Source organism: Crocodylus siamensis, chromosome 4 (assembly GCF_052110815.1).
Source record: "Crocodylus siamensis isolate JL-2025a chromosome 4, ASM5211081v1, whole genome shotgun sequence".
Taxonomy (NCBI): domain Eukaryota; kingdom Metazoa; phylum Chordata; order Crocodylia; family Crocodylidae; genus Crocodylus; species Crocodylus siamensis.
In genome coordinates this window covers 231,600,546-231,625,253 of record NC_143398.1, presented here as the reverse complement: position 1 = coordinate 231,625,253, position 24,708 = coordinate 231,600,546, and the positions used below count along the sequence as shown (strand labels likewise).

Sequence of the window (24,708 nt, the reverse complement as noted above, 5' to 3'; positions counted from 1 at the left end):
GAGCTGCTGGGGGGCTGGGGCAGGCTGCAATCTACTGCCTGCATGCCCCGTCCAAGCAGTGTGGACTCCTGGGGTCTCCATGGAAACCAGCCACAGTGATGTAGGTAGGGGCTGCTGGGAAATGGAGTCCACCATGGGCCCAATCCAGCCTGCGGGTCAGATTTTTCCAGCCCCTGGTCTAGGCCTATCCAGAGTTAAATATTGAGAGCTAAGTGTATCTGCTAGTTGTGAAAGGATAATATCCCATAAAACACAGGCCAAGATTTTGAAAACTGAACAAGTAGTGTGGGTGCCAAGTAAACGCTTACCCTTCAGAAATCAGAATGGAAAAGGGGTTCTCAAGCTGGGTGCCCAGAATTACCAGAGGCAAGATTGTTTGGGGCTGATATCTTTTACTGAGCCACCTGCATGCAACTATGCAGTTGCACAGTGGAGCTGGTCCAATAAAAGATACCATCCACAAAAACGTGTCTCTTCCTGGACCAACATGGCATTAACTTCACTTTACCCCAAACATTACTAGATGCTTTTGGAAGTCCTGGTCATAGATCCTACAGATGTTCCATGGCTCTGTACAGAACAGTTAATACTTTAGTCAAACAAACCAAGAACCAGTTTGGCTGTCAGAACCAGCCACTCTGCAAAGAGATAAAGTCATCGGTTAACAAAAATGCTGACAGACAAGTTTCTGTTTTAAGAAGTTGATGGCAATAAAATCCAGACATTTCTATGCAACATATTTTTGTCTGAGAGAGAGATACATCTACCAGATAAATCTACCTCCCTGCAAGAAAGCTACAGGTAGCAGGCCAGAGTCATCAACTTGATGATGTATCTTGAAAATACTCATTTTATCATATACAAAGAATGTTCACTGCATTATAATAACCTACAAACCAGAAGAATCAAGCTGTTGCGATTAACACACATTTCTGCCTATAATCTACTTAAGAAAATTGTCTTGGTTAGTCATATCTTCATTTTTAATGGCACTAAAGTATGCTTTGATGTACATATTGTTGTAAAAGCGTTATATTGCCCAGAAAAAAAAATCCAAGAGATTTAAACCTGTACATCAGATAGCTCAAAACTAGGATTTCAATAGAGTTCTGGCAATATATGCCTGCCAGATATGTGCCGCACAACAATTGCATCCTTTTGAAACATGAAAATGAGTGTATTGCTGTAGTTTTAAATGTATATGAAGGCAGTAGCTTTCCCCATCTTCTTCCTGCATACCCCAATTATACTATAAAGTGAGTGTCCATGGGGCAATAAAGAATTCATTCTAAACAGCCTTTTCAGTCCCAAGCCACTTCTGCAGAGATTGTCAACAAGTGAATATATTTCTTCGTGGATATCAGTCTGCTCGACTGAATTGAAACCAATAACCCCTTTAAAAGTTTATGCTCTTTAAAAGTTTGTTCCAGCTTAAACAATTCAATCAATTTAAGAACTATGCTTTATACTTGAAATACTATAGCTGGAACTGATAACAGCTCAAAAAAGAGGGAAAAAACTGAAAGTGCGGTCACTGGCATAACATAAGCTACCAACAGCTACCAGTTAGTAAAAACTTTCAGTCAATGCAGATGTTGGCTAAAACTGAACAAGTGACACAGGAGAAAGTCTCTATATCTCATCACCAATCCTTTGAGACATTCAATCTCTCTGGAATCTGTTTTCTAACTGAAATGTTATCCTCTGCACATCACACACATTACACAGTAGACTTCCTTATGAAGGCTCCCTGCTGACATCAGTGTGTGTGTTGGGTTTATCCATGGCTTCTTTCAGAAAGTGGGCACGGATACATGCAGACATCTGAAGTCTTGTAAAAACTTCACGAGTCTTTGCAGTAAACAAAGATAAGAAAAAAGAAAGCTTTCCCAATTGTGAAGGTCATTACTAAGTGCACTGAATGAACCAAAAAATGTTCATTATATATCAACATCACCGTTATCTCGCCAGGTCTAAAACAGTCAATATCAACATCACGGTTATCTTCCTAGGTCTAAACCAGTCAAAAAGCTGATATCTATTCCATAACCATTTTCTGTCTTTCCAAATAGTACAGCGTTTAAAAAATATTTTTAGGGTCGAATGACTGCACCCCACCTTGGAAAAGCATCAGAAAATTTTGCATGATGATTAAAATCAGACTATTAAGATGGCTTCATTAACACACCCACGTGCCTCCCTCTAATGTTATTCGTGTAATGGTAGGGTTGAAAACAACAAAAAGAAAACTTATTCCAGCGTTCTTGTGTGAATGGATGTGCTAGACATCTGTCTTCAGACCTAGGTGACAAGGGAAACAGGAAAGTGCAGTGACATCTGCAACTCAAAACTGAACCAGACATTTTCTGTTTCACCTACAGGACGTTCCACAGCAACCCTGTGAGGACAGCTTGACCAACTAAAGCTCAGCACACCCAGGTATGTGATCAGACTCGTCAGCAGTTTGCCAGCACTAGTATACTGTATGTTCACACACACTGGATTAGGCAACTATTTAGATAAGCAAACTGCCTCTTTTCAGAAGGGGAAGGAGAATCCTAGTGCTGTCATGTGTTAATGCATTAATTATATCAGAAAAATTCCAGCCTCGGAGGCCAAAACACTTAACTAACTAGAACGTTATAGGAACTATAAGGCTGCGAACACCACACTACTTCATGCAATCTATCCAAACATCTAATCTTTCTAGTCAACTGAGAAAAAGTTACAAAGCAAAATCAAATCGCCACTACCAAAGAAAAACAGCTTCAAGAAAGTCAGCTGAGAACTGGCTATTGACAATAAAGCCAATTATGAAATCCTGTTTAAGATAGATAACATTTTTTTTCACAAAGATGACCTGCAAGTTGCTCTGCAGTCAGGAGCATCCCATACTCGGCTTCATTTGCATTCTGTTCCACTATGTCCTCTATGTGAAGAGGCTAAACCTAGAGTCAAGATCTCCCTCTGCAGTATCTGATTAAGGATGTTCCTCCCAAACATGTATTGGTTTGGACTGGGGAAAGGCAAAATCTTACCCAAAGTTTTATTCTACAGATACAATAACACAAACCTGCACTGTTGTTAAACTTTCCCCTTGTTTGAACCTTGACTTTTCCATCTACCTTTCCAGCTTCCTTATGCAAGACATTCTCCTTCCATTTGTCAAAGGAAACACCACCTGTCAGGACTATTTCTAGGAGTTAACCTAGTAAAATTAAGGGATTAAAAGTAGCAAAGCTATTTATGGGTTCAAAAAATACTGGGAATTTCAGTGAGTCATAAAATACAAAAGATGGCATTAACAACGTCTTGGTAAAAATACCTGTCAGAATAAAATGCATGAGACAAGTTTAAAGGATTTGTATTTTGATCTTTCACCAAGTTAATTAACGGGATTACTACATTCACTTAAAGGGATAAGATGGGCTACAGAGCACCCATAAAATGAGTGGCCACAAGATTGTACTCAGAATGGTAACACAGATGGGTGACGTTTCTATCATTTCTTTATCCCATAACAAGCATGATTCATCTGAAGCCATTTTCTGTTCTTATTCTATTTTTTCCTGATAAAAAGACCATGAACATTTAATAGACTTCTAACAAAATCAAGGCTGTAACCTTTACCACATTTCACCTTTTGCTTGGCTGTCCATTTTTATTGTGGAGTTGTAAGGTCTATGCTGGAGAGAAAAAGTGAATAGCCAGTAAATTACACCAAAGAACCCTGAAAAGGTCAAAGGATTACACATTGCTGTTTGCTTTTATGGAACATATGAGGCATTCAAATTGTGGAACTAAATACTTGTGACAAAAATGACAGGAGATAAAAACGAGTAGGCCTGAATCTGCTGTTGCTGAGACAGTGACTGATAGGATTGGAAAGGGATATATATTGCAATGTTTTCGTCTCTAAAAAAACAAACAAACGACAAGTTCGGAAAGAAGCTGATCATTGTAGATTCTTCACTCAAGGACAGAAGTCAAATGACTTTTGATGGCACTTAGGGCTTCATGAAGAATGGGACAAAGCTTGGTGATACTCACAATAACTGTTCTGCAAAGAGGAGACCACAGTCCATGAATTAGCCATTTAAATTCCATATATAAGGCATGGAAAGCATTAGATATCTGGGAATGTGGACCTGGACCTGAGTAGCATTCTGAGTTAGGGGACCCTTAAGCGAACCAAAAGAAAACACAGAAAACAAGTGCATCTAAAATCTCATCTGCATCAGAGCTCAGGTACCCCCACGCAGGCCTGAGTGAGACATCCATATAAAGTCAGGATTCACAGCTCCAAACTTTCTCCTATGGTTAGGAACCTAAGCCCTTACTTTTGGGGATAGAAGCCTAGCTCATACCTAACTCACATATGCGCATTAACGCAGTGTGTGTCCATTGGCTTGAGACTAACTTTAGTCCCAAATCAATCCACACACCCACATTAATGTGCATTAGTGTGTGCACATGTATACACATGAATTGCTATAATGTCCATTAGGCAAATGCACATTAGGTTTAAGCACATGTAAAAGCACATGTAGACACGACCTTTCAGTCCCATTTTCATCTCTTGTGGTGGTGTTAATCAGGAGTACATCTATGTAAAAAAAAGTTACCCTGGCCAGTGAAAAAAAAACAACATCTTACTCCAACTCTCCACCACAGGCAAAATAGTTCAATTCCAACTGGAATTTTACAAAATGTGTGTAGTGCTTGCAACAGATGCCAGAGAGATGGCAGTGTCAGAAAACCTCTCTTTTCCACAACATATCCAGAAAAAGCAGCATCTCTTCTGCATCCCTGCCTAACCTGTTTTCCAGAGGGATCACCAAAATGTATTGATTCCCCATTTATGTATTCTCCCCTGCTTAGCCGGGACTGCCAAGAGGGATGGTAATTAATGCTAGTTATAACCATGGCTTTGCAATCTGGAGCACAGAGCTACCAGGAATTAGTCTCTGAACATCTGTAACTACTTTAAGTCACTACCACTTAGAAAGAGAGGCATCTCGTTGCCACGCCTTGAGCAGTCCAGACTTTTGGCAAATTTTTTTTTTACCATCTTTGCCAAAAATTGGGCATGGCAGAATCACAGTTTTTGCTTATTTCTTGTTATATACACAAAAATGAAAACAGTTTACTCTGCTCATTTTTAGGATAAAATTAACTTTTATCAAAAATTTCAAAGTTGTGCTAATGGAAGTGTCCTGTGTCTCATGACCTATCACTGTAAAACATGATTTGATTCTGAATAGGAACAGAGCCCAGAAAAGTGAAAGATCATTTATTTACTGATCATTCGTAATCATGGATGTGAGAAACGATTAAGAGTTTCTTAACTTTTTTGTAGCATATAAACCTCTGATTTCATTCCATGAAGCACTCTGTGATGTTATGAAACATTCATGAGGCTAAAAGGAAAACTCTAAAGGTCAAATCATAGGCTAAATAAACATCCCTTGTTTCTGTTACTACTAACACGTTGGGTGCCAAACCTCACACTTCCTGTTCTGATGGAACAACCCATTTACTTTGGTGCCCTGCACGTAGTCTGTAGAATTTTTTGCTAACAAATCTGGGCATCTTAGGATGATATATGGTCACCCACATTATGTAAAAGTTCTTACTTTGCCATTTGGACTTCCCAACAACTGTAAATTTAGAAGAGAGGCAGCAGATAATGACACATTCCCAAAATCAAACCAAAGAACAATCTGTTCAGTAGACCTCCTTGGGCAACAAAGTATCATTCAGCAGCCCCAGTCTGCCACTACCTCACTGTCATTGCTGAGCTCAGACGTAATAAATATTGGTGGCTACAGAGAGATGCACCGTGGTCCTGACAGCTGGTTGGCCCTGGCAGAAGTTCAGAGGAAAGAGAATCCACCTTAAATTCAGCCAAGTTTATATTGCTGAAGGATCAGTTCCAGCAATACACAGCGCCATCACATGCACCATTTCCTTTCCTTTAAGTTAGTGATAGCAAAATAGCTGGTTTAGGACAATTATGTCGCCTCTGCTAACCTTATAATGGCAGGGTTTTCCTTGCACTTGTGAAACTTCAGGGAGATTCTCACGTCAGCTTAAGTCTGCTTGTCCCTTCTCTTTGGCACAAAGTGAATTGAATGGACATGACAGTCTGGCTCCTTGTGAATACAAATGGGGCAATTTGACCCTACCTTATATAAAACAGGAATGCTCTGAGAGAGTTTGAACATAATTGATTGTATCTTTTTAGTAGCGTAGATGATGTAAGAATAGGTACACAATAAACAAAAAAAGGTCCACCTCCCCAGGTCCTTCCTCAATTTCTATGCATCTTATGGTCAAGAAAACTGCAGTGGGTAAATTAAAGGGTGGATTGTGTCTCTGAGGGTAAGGAGGAAGAGAAAAACACGTTTTCTCTAAATGATACAAAAGGGGTTAGTATCCATGCTATTTCCCTGCAAGGCTGGTGAAACTATGCCTAGAATGGTTCTTTTGCTGCTGGCCCAAAGTATACAGGCAAGTTAGAGTGAATTCAGACAACAGCAAGAAAAGTTAAAGTATTAACTTGTACAGGGAAAGAGTAACAAAGCTTCACATAGTCCTGTTAAACAATGACGGAAGGAAGACAGGCTGGAGAAGCCATTACTAATCTACATGTGCTTGAGGAAAGTGTATAAATACCAGAAAAATGGGGAATTGGTTGATTTATTGGTTGATAAAGGGGTGAATCAGAGAAAAGTAAAGCAATACTGTTGAGTATTAGAGAAGATACCTAAAGTGAAATCCAATACAGACTGTGGCATCATCTTCCAAGGGACCTGATGATAGACTTGTCATATTAAAACTGAAGCACAATAAAGCACAACACAATAAACTGCAGAAAATGATGCTGCACTGATACGATGGACTACAGCCCCCAGTAGTGTTTTTCCATTTCTTTTTTCACCCAATTCCATTGTAATGGCTGATCCACATTAAAAACTATTAAGCTCAAAGGGTCTTGCTTTGGAAAAACATAAAAAAGCACAGCCCCTCCCTTCCCCCCCAGGCAATCAGCTGCTAACAGTGTCTTCCTTTAGTTTCCCTATGAGGAGACTGGCTGTCACAGGCTGACTTCAAACCTTGCCATCTGCCAGAAACTTAATAAAAATGTAAATTTTTAAAAATGCCCTTTAATCTCTCATTTAAAGGTCCATAACTCTTCTATGTTTTTTTCATCCTACCAATCTCCAATTCATCTGTTTTCAGTCATATCAAATGACACAGAACAGAAATGCAGTATATGGTGGACTAGCATTAGCAACAACATTGGATTACAGAGGGAGCAACTGGAGAGAATCAGGAGAAAGAGAGGTTAAGTTCTCAGCAACTTCTTTTGTCAAGTATTTTCCCATTTTTAACATGACGCAAACACTGCTTAACCATACACTTACTAAAAAGTATTTAAATTGCACTTGGTCCCTCCCGCATTTAGTGAAGTTCAAAGAATCTTTCTGTGTAGTGTGGAAATAGTCTGATTAGCATATGGTCATGCTATTTCTGATGGGAGAAAGGCCAGTGACTTTAGTCTAAAGTAATCTTTTTGCCAATCTACTTTTAAGGTGATTTTTAAAACTCAGGCTGGGATACATACTAAAGAGTTTATCTGCCAAAACCTGCAGTTGTCTGTAATCCAAGGTAAATCACTGATTTCCTCTATCTCAATATTCCCACCTGAAATATAGGGGTAAAAATACTTTGTTCAGGATATTTTAAGGATAAGTTAATTTTTGTCAGTAGCTTTGACAATGAAACATGCTCTGCCAGTGCCACTGCTATGTTTTATTATCATCATTTAGCAACCATCTGGCTTCCTTACTGTTTAAATAGGGTTTTTTAATAGAAATGTTCTTTATAGAAATGTATATAAGCAAACAGAAGGCCAAGCTGAGTTCTCATTTCAACCTGGCCCATTCTCCTGATGTTAATGATCAAATTGTGTGAGTGTAACTGGGAACCGAATTTGGCCCAATATAGGTGTACATAAAGGATACTTACAAGACTTTACACTAAAAGAAAACCCAACATACAAAAATTTTCACAAGAAAGAGCCCCTGACAGTCACCAATTAAAAGATTTGTTCACACGCCTTGGGAACAGAAGATACAATCAACAGGGTTGTGTTTTGTGACTTGAACTATTCAGCCAAACAAGGGAGCAAGGAAATGTCCTTGTACCTCATGTCTAAGTTATCCAGGACTTGAATCTGGGAGCAAGGAATTAAATGAGGCCATGTTCCAATTTACCATGTTACAGAATCAGGTGGGGAGAGAGCAGCACTTCAATTCTACAGTATTCACTGCCCAGAATAGCCAAGTAAAAAGGTTGCAATACCTGACAGACGGGAAAGGCCAGAAGTGAAATTACTACCCACCTCTCCCTGAGAACAAGGGAAAAAATCATGTAGGAATTGTTACCCTGAGCAGTGTCTCAGAGTCATTTCTGGTAAGGGGAAGCTTATGCACTGTGCCTTGTTCAGGGCTGTGCCTACAATCATCATTTGTCCCATAAATTTTAAACCATGGCTGTTTAAAGCTTTTTCTTGTGACAGAAAATTTTTGTGGTGATGGAAAATAAATGGAATTCACTTGATTAAAGACTAGTAAATAGAAACGACAGAAACTGCTTCCTATGAACATCATGATATATACACAATCAATAACAACATGACAGAATTTGAGCTTTAGGGGAAGAAGTTATTAGTTTTAGTAAAAGGATATAATTAAATACAAGAGAACTCTAAGGATTCTTGAGTGGAGAGGGGAAGAGGATGGCCAGTCTGAGACTTTTTGTCTTGTTCTATTGTTGTCTTTTCTTTTCAATCTCATTCTGCGATTTCTTTTACTTGTGCGATCTTAAGCTCTGGCTATAGAGGATATCTGAACAGATTCCCAGCATTCAAAACTGTGGCTTACCAAAGAAATGTATTGATTAGGACACCGTGGGTCATATTATAGTTTAACAATCTCAGTAGCAATTGTTCATAGATGTTAAAATTCTAGTGATATATCTAAGTCATTAATTTATAAATATTCTGCATCTCAGATCCACATGGAACACTTGGACATTTTAGTACCAGTGTAATATGGGAATTGAATGGCTCGGAGTATAAGAAATTAGAACATTAGCCTTTCACCTCTTCAACACTGTTTCAAAATCAGACCCGGTTGATACCGAATGAAACCCTGTTGACTGTTCAACAACCTCTGTGAAATACTTTAATTTGATTGTGGACAGGTTTCTACATAATTAAAATAGCCAACATAGTTGACACACTGGAATATTCTTCCTAATAACTCATCTATTCCACCCCACACACACACACTTGTAAATAGAAAGTATTTAGAAAGTTTGAAACTCAATTTAAAAACAAAAAGGATACAGTCATCTTTGAAATCCTTAAACAAAGTAGCACTTGAGTTAAAGCACTTTGGGAAACCCAGGGGAATGGTGTTGTATACTGAAAAGTATGAATGTACAGACCAATAAACATACATTGCCAATAGATACCTCAACTCAAACCACTTCAAAGCAGCATTTGATGAAACCTACAATAGTGTGGAGCACATTGCAAAATCTCATGGTCGGTGTTGTTCATAGCATCTGCTACAAGAGAATAACATTTTCCCCGCTCCAGTGACATGGTGCGATAGGTGCCAAATCATTCGTTTCAATGAAATTGCAACGGCAGTATAGAATTGGTGCTCCAAAATCTATGTTCCTACATGGGACAGAAATGGAGCAGTATTTGCATTTTTGGAACTGAAAATAGAAATAGTCACAAGTAGATAAACAAGTTCAATGTCCAAGTAGGCTAGTTTCCTTGAAAAGAAGTCATGACAACTGTTTCATGCAGTGATGGGATTTAGAAAGGCAAAAAAGAAGCCCCCAGTTTACATGCACTTCAGAAATGGGACAATAACATAGAAACTTGGTTAGTAAGACACTAACTACTTCCTTATTAGTTTAAGAGCATGAACTCAACCTGAGACTTTACCAATTAACATACGAGTCACCAGAGATTTCCATTGTCTTGGATTGCTTCATACTCTCCATGCATTCAATCAGGAACCTTTCATGACAGATGCATCCTGGAATATTCAGAGGAACTGTTGTGTGAATGTTATATACATCTTTAAGCAATTGTTATTAATTGTGTCTCTGGGTCAGTGGGTGAGAAGGAATGTGTCTTGCAAAATCAAGAGCAGGGGTGGCTAACTTGCAGCGTGGGTGCCAAAAGTGGCAGAGGCCATCTGTGTGTGTCCAGATTAGGGATGGGACAGGCAGCATAGTAGCAGACAGGGCAAGGAACAAAAAGCGGAGCAGCAGATTGGGTAGAGAAAGGAATCAGAGTGGCAGTCAGGGAGTGTGCGGCGATAATTTATGGTACACCTGCCAAAAATAGAGGACACCCACTGATCCAGACAATGGGGCTGTGCATTCAAATGGCCAATGATGAAACCGTGCAGTTAACAAGGCTTTTGATGCTTCATCTTTCTGGGGGGAAATCACTGGTCGTTTGAACTGGCTCATGAAAACTGAGATGATAAACATGAAACCAAATAAGGTAACAGCTCCTGAGGTGGGCAGGGCAAGGCATACAATCCAAGGACAGACAAGCAAAAGATATGAAGGGGAAGTGCCTTTCATGTTCTCCATGGTGACAATCTGGTAAGCTAGGCATCTGTATAACCTTTTCTTTTTCAGCCAGGTTTTCTTCAAAATGCTTTTGTTCTGAAAAAGCAAGGCTTGGGCTTAGCTGCTCTAACTCATCATCAGATAAACAGAACTGCATGTGCTGAAGCAGGGACTGGTGCCACCTTAGGGGTGCATGTGCCCCCCCCCCCACAGTGACCAGTCAGCAACCGGGGGGGGTCAAAACAGTTTATGCAATGTGTGTCCCCAACCTTGCTGATTTAAGATAAACCAGACTCTCCCAGCATCCCAGCATGCTCTTGAGGCTGCACGAGGCTCTCTGTTCCATAGCAGAGCTGGCAGGTCCCCTCTGCTCCCTGGCTGCAGCTCCAGCAGAGACTTGCAGGCACAGCAATGTCTGCCTGGTTTCTTCCTGGTTTCCCCTTCCCACTCCCTGCTAAGCAGGGATCCCCAGTCCCCTCTGCCCTACACATGCTGGCTATGGTCCATGCTGCGGCAGAGAGCAGTGCTGGTTTAGCTCTTTTCAGAGCTAATCAACAGTTCAGCTGATAATGATCCTCAGTTCCTTCTTTGTTTAAGAAGAGTTTGAACTAATGAGAAAGGCTGTTTGTTTTCTCATGGGGTGATGCATGCTGATAACAGAGCTGATAAATGCGCTGTTATCAAGGAGGGGGGAACCCATCCCAAATCCTGCCATGTGGGCCTGGCCATGCCATCCTCAGCTCAGCCCTGTGGAAGGGCGGAGCACCCCCCGGCTTCTAGTGTGAGCTACTGCAGGTATGTGCCTATATATCTGAAATGAGTGTGTAGTTACAAAGTGATGCAGCCTAGCCTGGTTAGACTAACCTGCAAAGTTTCATAGTTTCTAGGGTCAGAAGGGACCTGACCAGATCATCAAGTCTGACCCCCTGCCCCGGGCAGGAACGAGTGCTGGGATCATAATACCACAGCCAGATATCTATCCAACCTCCTCTTGAAGACCCCCAACCATAAAGTAATTCCTCCTGATATCAAGCCTAAAACTGCTCTCAATCAATTTGTGGCCATTATTCCTTGTTATCCCGGTGGTGCCCAGGGGAACGGAGCCTGACATATTTTCTGCTGGTTCCCCCTACTGAGTTTATAGAAGGCCACCAGATCTTCTCTCAGTCATATCTTATGGAGGCTGAATAGATTGAGGCCCTTTAGTTTGTCTTCAAACGGCTGGCCTGCTGCCCCCTGACCATGCAAGTGGCCCTCCTCTAGACCCTTTTGATGCTATCCACATCCCTCTTGAAGTGCAGCACCCGGAACTGAATGCACTACTCCAACAGTGGCCTGACCAGTGCCGTATAGCGGGGGAGGATCACCTCTCTGGACCTGCTTGTGATGCCTCTGTAGATGCACGACAAGGTGCGGTTGGCCTTATTGACTGCTTCCTTGCATTGGTGGCTTACGTCCATCCTGGAGTCAGCAGTGACTCCAAGATCCCTTTCTGCCACCATGTTGACAAGAAGGGTGTCCCCCAGCCTATAGGTATGCTGCAGGTTCCTTCTCCCTGGTTGCAGCACCTTGCACTTGTCTGCGTTAAATTCCATCCTATTCTCATCCGCCCACCCCTGTAACCTGTCTAGATCTAGTTGGATTCTGCCCCCCCACCTCCAGTGTGCCCACTTCTCCACACATCTTTGTGTCATCAGTGAATTTGGACAGTGTGCTTTCCACACCCACCTCCAAGTTGCTGATAAAGATATTGAATAGTACAGGCCCAAGGACCAAGCCCTGGAAAACTCCACTGCCCACATCCTTGCAGGTCAAAAATGACCTGTCCATCACCACTCTCTGGGTGTGACCACTGAGCCAATTTGCCACCCATCTGACTGTGTAGGCATCAATGCCACAGTCGCCTAGTTTTTTTTTATGAGAATGGGGTGAGAAACAGTGTCAAAGACCTTGAAGTCCTGGTAGATGACATCCACCTCGACGCCCTTATCCATGGACTTTGTGAATTGGTCGTAAAAGGTTTGTAATTGAATCAGTTCAGGCTCAGGCTTTTGAATACATGTCCCTAGCCTGAGAGACCGTACACTAAAAAGGTGGCAGCTGGAGGCCTGACACCTAAGCAAGATGCCTCTTCAGCAAGCCTACAAAGGGGCCAGAGGTGCAGTTAAATCAAAAGCTGTGACACCTTGATTTCATAACACTAGGGAAGGAAATTTTTTTCTTATGACGCCATTTGAGATCCATGTTGAAAATGTATGCTGGATACAAATCACTCCAAAAAATCAGTACATAGGTAGTGTGGATGCTTTTGTTATGCAGGGTAGTAAAGGCTAGAGCCATAGGTAATGGAGAGAGACTTGGCATCCCCTCTCTGCGTCATGAGCAGAGCAGAAGCAAGGAAAGGGGAAAGCTGAAGAAGAGAGCAGTAGGTCTGCAATCACAGGATCTATTCCCCTTTTTCTCCCATAATGTACACACACAGCAACATGTGCAGACACTATACCTGCCAGGCAGTACATAATTCCCTTACGTACCCAGTGTAAAAGGTCCATCCACCCAAATTCATTTTGTAGAGTTCACCAGTGAGCTGTAAGGTGGTAACTCCTTTTGGTCATATATTTCTTGGCTCACTGGAGCATGGCAATCAGATTGCCTTTGGCTAGCGCAAAGACAGCATCAGGGGTCAGGGCACAAAGATCCTTTTGCTTGTCCTTCCACATGCCACCCTTCCACATGGATTCTGAAGTCCCAAATTCCTGCTCATTCAGCAAGCCCTGGGAATGGGTAATGGTGTAGAAAGGTGGGGTTCCGACCAGCCCCTCGACACAGTCCACGGAGCTGGCCAGGCAAGCAATATAGATAGGGCAGGTAGCAGCATTCTCAGACTTGGCTCACCATGTGTGGCCGCTTGCAGGCATGCTCCCTGGGGCAAGGGAAACCATGTTCTGCACAAAACAGATGTCTTTCCTGGGCATCACACAACTTGCAGTGTAACCTCACATCTCATGGCATGTTATGGCTTGAATAGTAACCCCAAAAACATGGCACCCACAAAAAGTAGCTGCCACATTTGCTAGACAGTGTACAAAATGAATTGAGAGGTGAGATCAGATGGGATTCTTACTTCACTTTTTAGTCAGTTATTTCCTTTGCATGTGACAACTAATACGTAGTGTCACTTGTGCTATTGAGCAAACTAAACATCCAAAGTGTTCATTCCCCAGGTATTGTGCATTTGAAACACTTCACTCTAAGTGCAAGAGAAAAATAAAAATCAATGGAAGCACTCACGCATACATTTTCTAATCATTGAATTTCTGTTGCATTTTCATAGCCCAGAGGTGCATGTAACCTGTTGTTAATACTCAACAATCAAAACAAAGATTTTAAATATTTGTAAAAATTGTGTCTGCCAAACTGCAAACATATATGAATTGTCCAGAAAGACCTTACAAATTAGGAATGGGGGAGAAAAGAAAGCAAATCATGCAGAAACTATTTAATCAAAGAATAAAGACAATTATAACATCTGTTAATCTTTTGTGTGGGTTATAATTAGATGCTGTGGAGGAGTAGCCTTTAAAAGGGGATCCTTTAACATCTGCTAGAAGGACAAACACTGTGCAATAAATGACTCTCCAAATACAATCGACAAAACACAAGCAGTGCAGAGTTCACAAAAGCTGTGTATAAAAGATTAAGGACAGGAAAATATTTTGCAAAAGGTCAGTTCCTGCAGCACTGCAGCCTGAATAATGATGGCAAGTTTGGAGCCCAATTCAAATCCAAGCTTGATTGCACCTTTGGAAAGCAATTCTTTTCTCATTTGTATCATTACACTGAAAGCACATGCTATTGCAGTGTATTATGTCAGATTATCTATCAATTTAGAACAGTTTACAATACATCATACCTACATGTTTATTTTAAAAGACCAGTGTAGAATTTCAGTCTAATTAGGGTCATGTAATATAGCACTGGGCTTTAATAGTGATGTGATTTTTATTTTAAATAATTAATCATGCAGTAGCTTCACAAAGAACCCTAATTATTTACTAATTTTGCCCTTGAAAACATCCATATGTTTTAAGCTGCATTACTCATTGAAAATGTTGGTCTAGCAGGGAGGTATTTTATTCAGTTTAACATGGCCCTCTACTGGCACAACACCCCCAAAACCTTATCAGTGTGATCCATTCAGCAAGATTCAGGGAGTCTGTTGTTTGTAGAAGCACATGTTACCACCAAGTCATTTTGTATCTGAGAAGATTTACCTAAGAGCTCAAGAAACTAGCAAAAAGAAAAATGACAGAGAAAAACAGGATAAACTAGGTCATTATATTCTTCTATCCCAAAGTTTCTGTGCCAAGAGAACCGCTTCCTTTGCTCTCCAGATCCAAGTCTGGATATCAGAATCATAGTGAAGATAAAGGCAGACTGAACGCTATTGGGTAAAACAATTCATTTAGAGACAGCATTATTGTCAAGCAGAGCTGTACCTGACTCCAGCAGCAGGGATTTAAACGGGATGAATACCCGCATGTAATTTCAGAAAAACTATTTAGGTTTAAGTTGCTATTGAGCATGGAATGGGTTATCAAAATCTGGCCGAGGCTGTAAGGAGAACAACAAATTGCTAATTGCTAACAAAAATAATCTCTTATTCAGAATAATTTCTGCCACCATTCCCAGATACCCATAATGGCAATTCGAGACAACTGCAATCAAAATAAGGGAGATGGTGAAATTTGCCTCTGATGTTTCATGCAGTAATTAAGTCTTCCCTATTTGTATGATGTCTGAATAATAAAGAAACAAAAGGACGTGGTAAACTGTTGAATTTAACAATTTAGATAAGGATGAATTATTATAATCAAGTTGTACTGTCAAAGAGATTAATTTGCTATACACATTTGATGCAGCATAGACAGCATGTGCTATCCAAAATTAGCCTGGCTCTGAAAAAAACCAAATTCGGCACGTCTCCACAAGCGTACACATGCAGGGGTGTGCATTCCCCATGGAACAAATAACAGTGGCACATATTTGTACCACTGCTATTTGTCTCTGGTCAGCCAGGCTCCCTTTCTGGTGGTGCATACTGCTGCCATGTGTGCCACACAGCTTTTTTTTTTTAGTGACAGTGGTGGGGGGGGGTTGACACCAGGATCCCCAGTGCCAAAACCCCCGTCGTGCTGCAAATCAGCAGCGCAGCAAATGTGGGAACATGCCCATTCTGTCCTTTCATGGAAAGCTTACCAAACATGCAGTTTAACAATAGCGGTTGTTCTCTGTGGCTAGATGCAGACTTCAAAAAGCCCAAGGCAGAACTGATCTAAATTACACGGTTTTCTGTAAATGGTGTAGTCTAGATCAGTAGTGAACAGAACACACATTCACCCTTTTGGGGGGGGATCTTAGACCAGATTCCATCATTTTTAAACCAGTCTGTGTGTGCCAAACTTCTGTCTAACCCAGTATAGACTGGTTTCCAATCACTTTTACTGGTATATGTATAATATCTGCACTGCCATGCATCAATACTAATACACCATTTTTCAGCAACATAATGCTTATCCCTGTTTTATTATCCAAGCTGCTTTTTACAGGGCCCACATCATTTACAACTCAGACAGTTTTACTAACAATTTTCAGAACCTTTTACTATAGTACAAACCATATTCACATGATTCACCTGAATGCCAGTCAAAGAAATCATAGCAAGATTCCTGAGTAATTTTCAGATAACAACTATCCAGCTTCTAGCCCTGAAAAACACCTTGACTAATTTACATAGACATCAGGAAATACCTTAAGTAATTGAGGTTTCTGCATACTACATGATTCACAACATTAGGCAAGTATGGATCAGAGTATTGCGAATGTTATGGTTAATGTTCTATTTATATTATACATTTGTCCTATTGTATGCGATAAAAATGTATTTTAGATGCTCAAAATTTTGAAAGCTATATTGAGCAGCTTTGATTTCACAGCTCAAATCCTGAAGGTACCATCTTCTCCACTTTCCTCAGCAGGAGTTGTACAGCAACTTGCTGTCTCAGGTTTGGTGCTAGTAGGACGTAACTTTTTAACCAGTTCTGCTTCTATGCTTGGGCTAAGGTTTTACCCCAGTTTTAATCCTACTCATCCCACTGTCCTTATTCTGCTTCTTCTCAAATCGAGAAAGAGCTAGAAGAACATATTTTTCTAGCAACTGTGCCTTTAAATACCATACCAAATTATACCGCTCCAGGTACTAGAACCTCAGGCATATTTGTAGGACCCCATCCTACAGGCCTTATCAAAGCTTATAGTGTTATCCTAATGTGTTTTAGTGAAACAAAAAAAAGGTAAAAAAGGGAAAATGAAACAAATAGGTAAACTATCTCCATAACTCTCTGCATGATTCAAGGATCTCATCTTGATCCTATTGAAATTGGAGTTTTGCCATCAACTACAGCGACAATAAAATCCAACCCCTATACCTCACTTAAGAGCAGATGGGCCTGCCTTAGCCCATTTAAACATCAATCCTCTAAACAGTTCCACATGAGTCATTTTGCATACAAGTAGTACTAGAAGTCAGTGAGTCTTTTCACATGCCTAGCGTCCATTGTATGCATTTGTACAACTGGGACTTCACACTTAAAACTTACTTAAGTGAGAGATGAATCAGGACCAATCCTTGTCTGAAATCTTATTTCTTTGTAATTATTTTGTGGAGGTTTGTAGGCTGGCCTTGTAAATATAAACAGAATTAGCCTCTCAACCGATTATTCAGAAAGAAAAAAAGAAGTGATTTACCCAAAGCTACATGGGAAGTCTGAGAGGGAAGCCAGATTTCCTGTGATCCAGTGCCTTCAGTTTAAGACTATCCTTCTTCCACATGGAAATGCTAAATTGCAATCCTGAATTATTAAAAGCATTGTCGGCACCCATGGCATAGCACAAGGCAGGTGGTTTTAAAAAGTGTTGAAGTAAATAAATGGTGAATGGGATGGTCCCAAGTTGAACAGGTATCCTCTGATGGCCAATCCATACAATAGCCATAGGAGGGGAGTGTCTTCCACCCTGAGAAGGAATGGCATCTCTGAACCCACATAGGAGTGATGGCATATAAGGGGGCATATGCAGTCGAAGTGAGGATCCACACTGGGTAGCATTTAGAATTAAAATGTTCTTCAGATCCAGTGGGATTAGATGTGGTGTAGGCTGTTTTAGCCATATACGCTCGGGAATCTCTTCCTGTCTCCTACCTTAGGAAGCACACATGGCTTCCACAACAACAGACAATTAAGTAAAGGGTAGTAGTACTAACAACAATGGTAATAAAGTATCTAGAGCTCTTTATGCTCAGCATTATGATCAGATAGCTTTCTGAGGAATAGGCAGTACATCTGACACTATAGGTAATTTGAGGTGGTCATGGGATGCTTCCTAAAGTATAGTACCAGGGATCAGGAGATCTGGGATTGGTCTTCAGTTTTTCCAAACAGACTCACCCTTAGTGATTCACTTTTGCATGTTTGTAAAATGGGGACATGGCGCTTGTCAACTGTGCTGGATCAGTGTGAGGCTAAGTGTGTGAGTGTTTGTAAAAAGTATGCTATGTTCCTCATAATGGAGGACAAAAAATTACTAAAATGTATTATTAATAGTAATTACCAATGAGGTCCCTCTCAGCAGTGCTATTTATCATTTGCACGTTTTACTAAACACCATTTCCTTAGTAGAAATTAATACATTTGTTCACATGAACAATACAAAATTATTTACGTTGTTCATATAAAAAGGAACAATGTAAAAATGTATTAACTGAAAGGTGTTAAGTTTCAAAGAAGACTATGATCTGCTTGCTTAAACATGTATGCTTGCAGAATTTGTACAGGGATTAGAAGAAGAAGAAACACACTCATTTTGCTTTTAAACTATATATGTAAGCAGTGAAAAAAATGAAAAAAATTAAAAGAAAACTAGGTTAAATATTTAAATTAATTTTGATAGTCCAGAACTAAGGGTTACTTAGAAAACCACAATAAATAATTAGAATTAAGAACAATTTCTCAGCCAGTTTGTAAAAAATATATATATATATATTTCTGACATTTTTAGGGAGCCTGAAATTACACTTAGATTAGTATACAGAAAAATTAAGTTCAACATAAACATAGGAAACAAAATTCTGAATGAGCTTTTCATTTTTCCTGTTGCCCTCACTCAAAACATATTCAAATGTCTGGCTTCAAATGAAAGCACCCGTAGGAGTTACATACTTACCATTTGTGATTTCATTTTAATTAAAGCAGCAGTAACACTAAAACAAACATTTTTTTTTTTAAAGAAAATGACCTTTGCAAATAAGATAAAACACTGAAACAGTGAAAGTCTTACTTGCTGTTGTTCAGTGAAAACATGCCACAGTCCTAGAGAAATCAGAACCTTAAGTAGTTCTCGCAGTCCAAAAATTCTCTTGAGTTTAGCCAGGGTTTATTTACCAACCTTTAAAAATCTGTGGTTAGAAGAGCAGAGTTAGCTTGCTAGCCCATCCACAGCACTACTGAAGCCCTACAGTAACTGCAGACATGAAGTTTGCTGGTAGTTGGTTTTTCTGCTGTTATGTAGTTTCTCTGTACTTGTAAATACAAGCTCTGTGGACAAAGTCCCAATGACATCACAGGCAGCTGCTTATTGTTGAGTCTTTATTAACTGACTGTCAAGAAAGAAAAGGGAAGGAGAAAGAAAAGTACAAACTATCTTCCCTGCAGCACAATCTGCATCTTAGTAGGAGTTCCAGTTCTCCATATGTAAATACTTCTATTTACCCAAACTATGTTTTCTTAGGATGAACAAACAGTGTTTGCTTGAAAAACAAAAAACTCAGTGTATTCTAACTCACTTGAAATGGAAAAAGAGGGGTCCAGGAAAATAAAGCTTGAAATGTAGACATTACCTTTATCAGGATATACCCCTGCATTCTTCTAACATATGTGTATGCATGTGTGTATGTGTGTGTGTATAATAAATATATTTTTTCTTTATAACTATCATTCTTCTAGCATGTGTGTATGCATGTGTATGTGTGTGTATAATAAATATATTTTATAGCTATCATTCTTCTAGCATATGTGTATGCGTGTGTGTATGTGTATGTAATAAATATATTTTTTCTTTATAGCTATCATTCTTCTAGCATGTGTGTGTGTGTGTGTGTGTGTGTGTGTATAAGAAATATATTTTTTCTTTACAGCTATTTTATTTTTATAAAGATATATGTAAAGGAAACTAGAGCTGAAATGTAGCAGTATTTGTAATTTAGAAAAATAACCTCCACAATCACTTCCATAGTACAGATGTCTTGTTTTCTTTGTCCGTTATAAAGTGATAAGACAGTTTAACTTCTTATGTCATTGACATATTTAAAGTATTGCTCAAATCAGAGTTAATCCCTCATTTTTATAAGGTTAAAACATAAAGAGGAAGGAAGCATCTATGCCAAAGGCAGTCACTCAGGCAATACTAGGTGGTAAGGACATAAAAAGAAATCTCTTACTCCTGAAACGGTGGGCTCGAAACTAAATGGTGTTTTAAAAATGGTCCCAGAGTAACAGTTTCTGGTTAGATCCCATCAATCAAGCCTCTAATCTGACACTGCTGTCAGTCTCTGGAAATTTCTGCTATATATAGGAGAAATCTAGAACTGGACTTGAAGCCTGCACCTTGGCTCCTATTTCTCAGATGTTGACCTTTGCAGGCCAGAATTTCAGACACTGGCAGGGCACCCTACAAGAAGAGGGACTACTGCCTCTGCTCTATTATCTGATTGCTCTTCAACATGAAAGAACTTGGGTCTCAGGAAATACCCATTTCCATTGCCTCTGAAAAAAATGCAGCTTGAGCCAGAGAAAACTGGAATAGAAAAGCCAAACTGAGGTAGTATTTTGTTTTCCAAATTCCTCAAGCTCTCGGGATGAAATTGTCAGCCTACATCCCCGCTCCTCTCAGAAGCATAGAATCACAGAAAATAAGGGTTGAGAGGGACCTCAGGAGGTCATATCAAAGCAGGGCCATCCCCAACTAGAGCATCCCAGCCAAGGCTTTGTCTAGCCAGGTTTTGAAAACCTCCAAGAATGAAGATTCCACAACTTCTCTGGGTAACTTGTTCCTGTGCTTTACTACACTCCTCATGAGAAAGTTTTTCCTAATATCAAACTTAAACTTCCCTTGCTGCAACTTGAGACCATTGCTCCTTGTTCTGTCATTGGCCACTACTGAGAACAGTCCAGCTGCATCCTCATTGTAACCAACCTTCAGGTAGTTGAAGGCTGCTATTAAATCCCCCCCTCTGTGTTCTCCAGACTAAAGCCAGTTCCCTCAGTCTGTCCTCACAAATCATGTGCCCCAGCCCCCTAACCATTTTCATTGCCCTCCACTGGACTCTCTCCAATTTGTCTTCATCCTTTTTGTAGTGGGAACCCCAAAACTGAACACAGTACTCCAGATGTGGCCTCACCAGTGCTTATAGGGGAATAATCACTACCCTCAGTCTGCTGACAGCACTTCTACCAATGCAGCCTGGTATGCTGTTAGCCTTCTTTGCAACAAGGACACACAGTTTGCTCTTATTCAGCATATTGTCCACTGTCACCCCCAAGGCCTTTTCTGCAGAGCTGCTGCCCAGCCAGTCAACCCCCCGCCCATACTGGTGCACGGGATTTTTCTGTCCTAAGTGCAGGACTTTGCACTCATCCTTGTTGAACCTCATGAGATTTATTTTAGTTCAGTCCTCCAATTTGTCAAGGTCTCTCTGAATCCTAGCTCTACTCACCAGCATATCTACTACTCCATCCCATCTTCCAGGTTGAAGAAGATATTGAACAAAGCCGGCCACAGGACTGACCCCTGGGGCACTCCACTTGTTACTGGCTGCCAACAAGTGCTAGACATCGAGCCATTGATTTCTACCCTTTCAGCCCAATGATCCAGCCAGTTTTCTATCCACTTGACAGGCTAATCATCCAATCCATATGTCCTTAGCTTGCTTACAAGAATGTTGTGGGAGACCACATCATATGACCTGATAAAAATCAAGGTTTCATAATGCTCAAAATTCCTGGGTCAGATCCTTAGCAGTACAATTGCTCCGAGGTGAATGAAGCTTGGTCAGTTTAAACTAGCCGAGGATCTGAGTCTTGCCTATAACAGTCTCATTTGAAGAGGAAAAATAATCCATGCTACCTGCTTTAATGATAGAAGGCCCCACCAATACTTTGCCCTGAACATATGGGCTAGGGACAGAAGCTACACATAAAAACCGGTTTAAGCGATCAGAAATTGATTGAAACCTGTAATAGAACATAAATTCAGTTCATGTAAACCAGTTTCAAAATGGCCAAAACTAGTTTAAGAAAAACCTGGTTGAATGTAGTATTAGACTTAACTGATTTAAGTCAAACCAGTTTATGAAACTTCTGTCTCAGACCCCTGCCTGGCTCAAGTTAAATCACAGTCCCCTAGCATGCTTTACAGCTCCTGCCAGGCTTTTCCCCACTGGAGTGGAGGGGGCAGAGGCATGGGACAGCAGGCTCAGGCAGAGAGGGATTAAACCTCCTGCCTCCCCTCTCCCACCTGTAGAGACCCCAGCTAGGATCTGCCCAGCGTTTTCCCCTGTTCATGGCTCAGCTCAACCCTGCTTCCAGCCAGGGGGAAATCCCACAGCCTTTCCAGCTGCTGGGGCTAGGGTTTCGTTTGGGCAGCCCAGAAGCAAAGGCCAGATCGGGGGAGAGCAAAATGGCCCCAAGCCCAGGTGGGGATATGCACAGAGGGATTGCAATAGCAATGGCTCCATCCTGGACATGAGCCCCACCAAGCAGAGGGACCCAGGCTGCGAGTGGGGGCGGGAAGCTCAAATATGTCCTCGCTAGCCTGGGGCAGAGCCAAGCTGAGCTGAACATGCAGCTGAGGGAGCAACTCCTGCCCAGCAGCTCCTTCTGCTACCTGGAGAGTGACTGTGCTGAGCCACGAACAGGGGGGAAAGCTGGGCAGACCTTGACTGTGGTCTCTGCAGACCAGGGTGGGGGTTTGAGTCCCTCCCCAGTCATATTCATGAGGCTGGGGTGTGGCCACACCCCCCTCAACTCATCTTCCCTCCAGCCAGCAGGAAAGGCAGGGCTTATTCTAGTGCTCCTCAGCTTCTAGCCTGAGCCACTGCAGACATATTGCTGCATTTCTGGAATCAAAAGTGAGTGTCTATTCACTTTCTTGTCAGTTCAGTCTATGCAGGTTAAACTCAATTGCAAAGATTGAATCAATTCAGGCTCGGGCTTTTTAAAGGTCTGTGCTTAGCCACGGCTTATAGATGAGTATCATGCTTGCTACCTTGAGTTGTAGCACCGAAGTCAATATAGAATGACTCATGCCAGTAAGCACAACACCTGATAAAGGATGTTGCAGAGTTTCTTCCCATAAAGGTGATTTGGAAGAAGACAGTCTTCTGAAAGGAGAGGCATTTTTTTGTAAAGCCCCCCTCAGGTTTTCCATATGTATCTGCATGTACCCCCTGGCACATTTGGGCACTCCTGTGATGTAAAATTGTACTATTACTGATGAGACTGCAATCCTGGCTCTATTAAAATCAGTAGCAAGAATCTTGTTAATTTTAGAGAAAGCAGGATTAGGATCCTGTTAAGGAATACTGGACAGTAACTTGAAAGAATAGCCACTGGGACTATTCATAAATGCTTTCCTGCCAAGAGTTCATAAACTGACCCATAAAACTGTTGAAGTATTTTGAAGGTGAAACGAGGTCCAAGAGTGATAAGTATTAACATACCACATGTAATTATTAGTTGCATAAGGATTTCAACTCATAAAGCTACTTTAGTCCCCAGCCCTAAAAGTAGGTGCAGTAGCACAGAAACCCATTTAAGCAAATGCTAATAAGGCTCTGTATGTGTGCACAGGTCTGTTAATCAAGGTCTTAGGTTGTTTCAACAGAAACAGGCCCATCCATAATCTCAGTGGAAGGGATAGATTTAGCTTAAATCTGATGCTAATTTACAATGTATTTTCTCAGAACAGGGTTAAGATTTGTTACTCAGCCCTGCCATTGCAAGGATTTATATGCATTAATTAACTGCAAAACACAGGTTAAATTCCTGCACACTTGATAACATAATCGGTTTGTAACCTGACGTGAAAGGAGATGCACATAAAAAAAAAGAGTGGATCAGGGTTTCATAAATTAAAAGAGCTACTAATTTAAAAGAAAATGCCAAACACTTCATAAAACAAAGAAGATGGCACTTAAAGAAGATGCTGTTTGTTCCCAAGGAATATTTACACTGTTTAGCTGAGACCAGACACATTTTAGATGCAATACTTACAACTCTACGTACAACTCGCAAGGAAATTGTGATGGATTTCCAAGCCAAATACTGGCACACATAGCCAGAACTCTTCCCCAACTAGTTCAGAACAGGAGACACACTAGTTCAGTTCTCCCTGCTGGGGACTATTGTTGACCTTAATAGCTTAGACATAGGGGCCTCCAACTCAGTGCCCCAAGTGACCAAAGACATTTGCAACAGAGCTGAGAAATGAATCTAATCTCTTGATTCACTAGGCTATCCCTTCCTAAATAGACTAGGAAAGACTACTGTGTAATGATTGGAAGTATGCAGATTTCTGCTGTAGTGAGACAGGCTAGATATCTTTCTAAAGGAGAGACCATTCAGAATTATGTTCCACAGCTTTTACCTTTTAAATTCTGTTCTGTTCACAATATAAATCAAACTGAGGGTACATGTACAGCTTACATAGCCAGGCCCCAGGTATATATTACAGTACATGCTTTGGGTGTAAGAGTTAGAAGTAAAGGAAGTATTAAATAACCAGTTCAGTTCAGAGACAACCATTTCACACAGATATTCATGTCTTCCCTATTAGTTCTTTCTTCCCATCACAAATCCTCACTTTCTCTTGGAAATACTTGGATTCTAACATGCATTCATATCCTGATGTCTGGGCCTGGCT

The 24,708-nt window shown here is 40.7% G+C and overlaps 1 protein-coding gene across 1 annotated transcript in view; it reads right to left on the bottom strand.

The window, feature by feature from the left end:
- Window positions 1–19,299, bottom strand: part of NCKAP5 (NCK associated protein 5) — a 702,047-nt gene extending 682,748 nt beyond the window's left edge. The window contains exon 1 of the mRNA XM_090045889.1: window positions 19,177–19,299. The gene's annotated coding sequence lies outside the window, so the exon portion shown is untranslated. The remainder of the gene's footprint in view (window positions 1–19,176) is intronic.
- Between the last annotated feature and the right edge of the window lie 5,409 nt (window positions 19,300–24,708).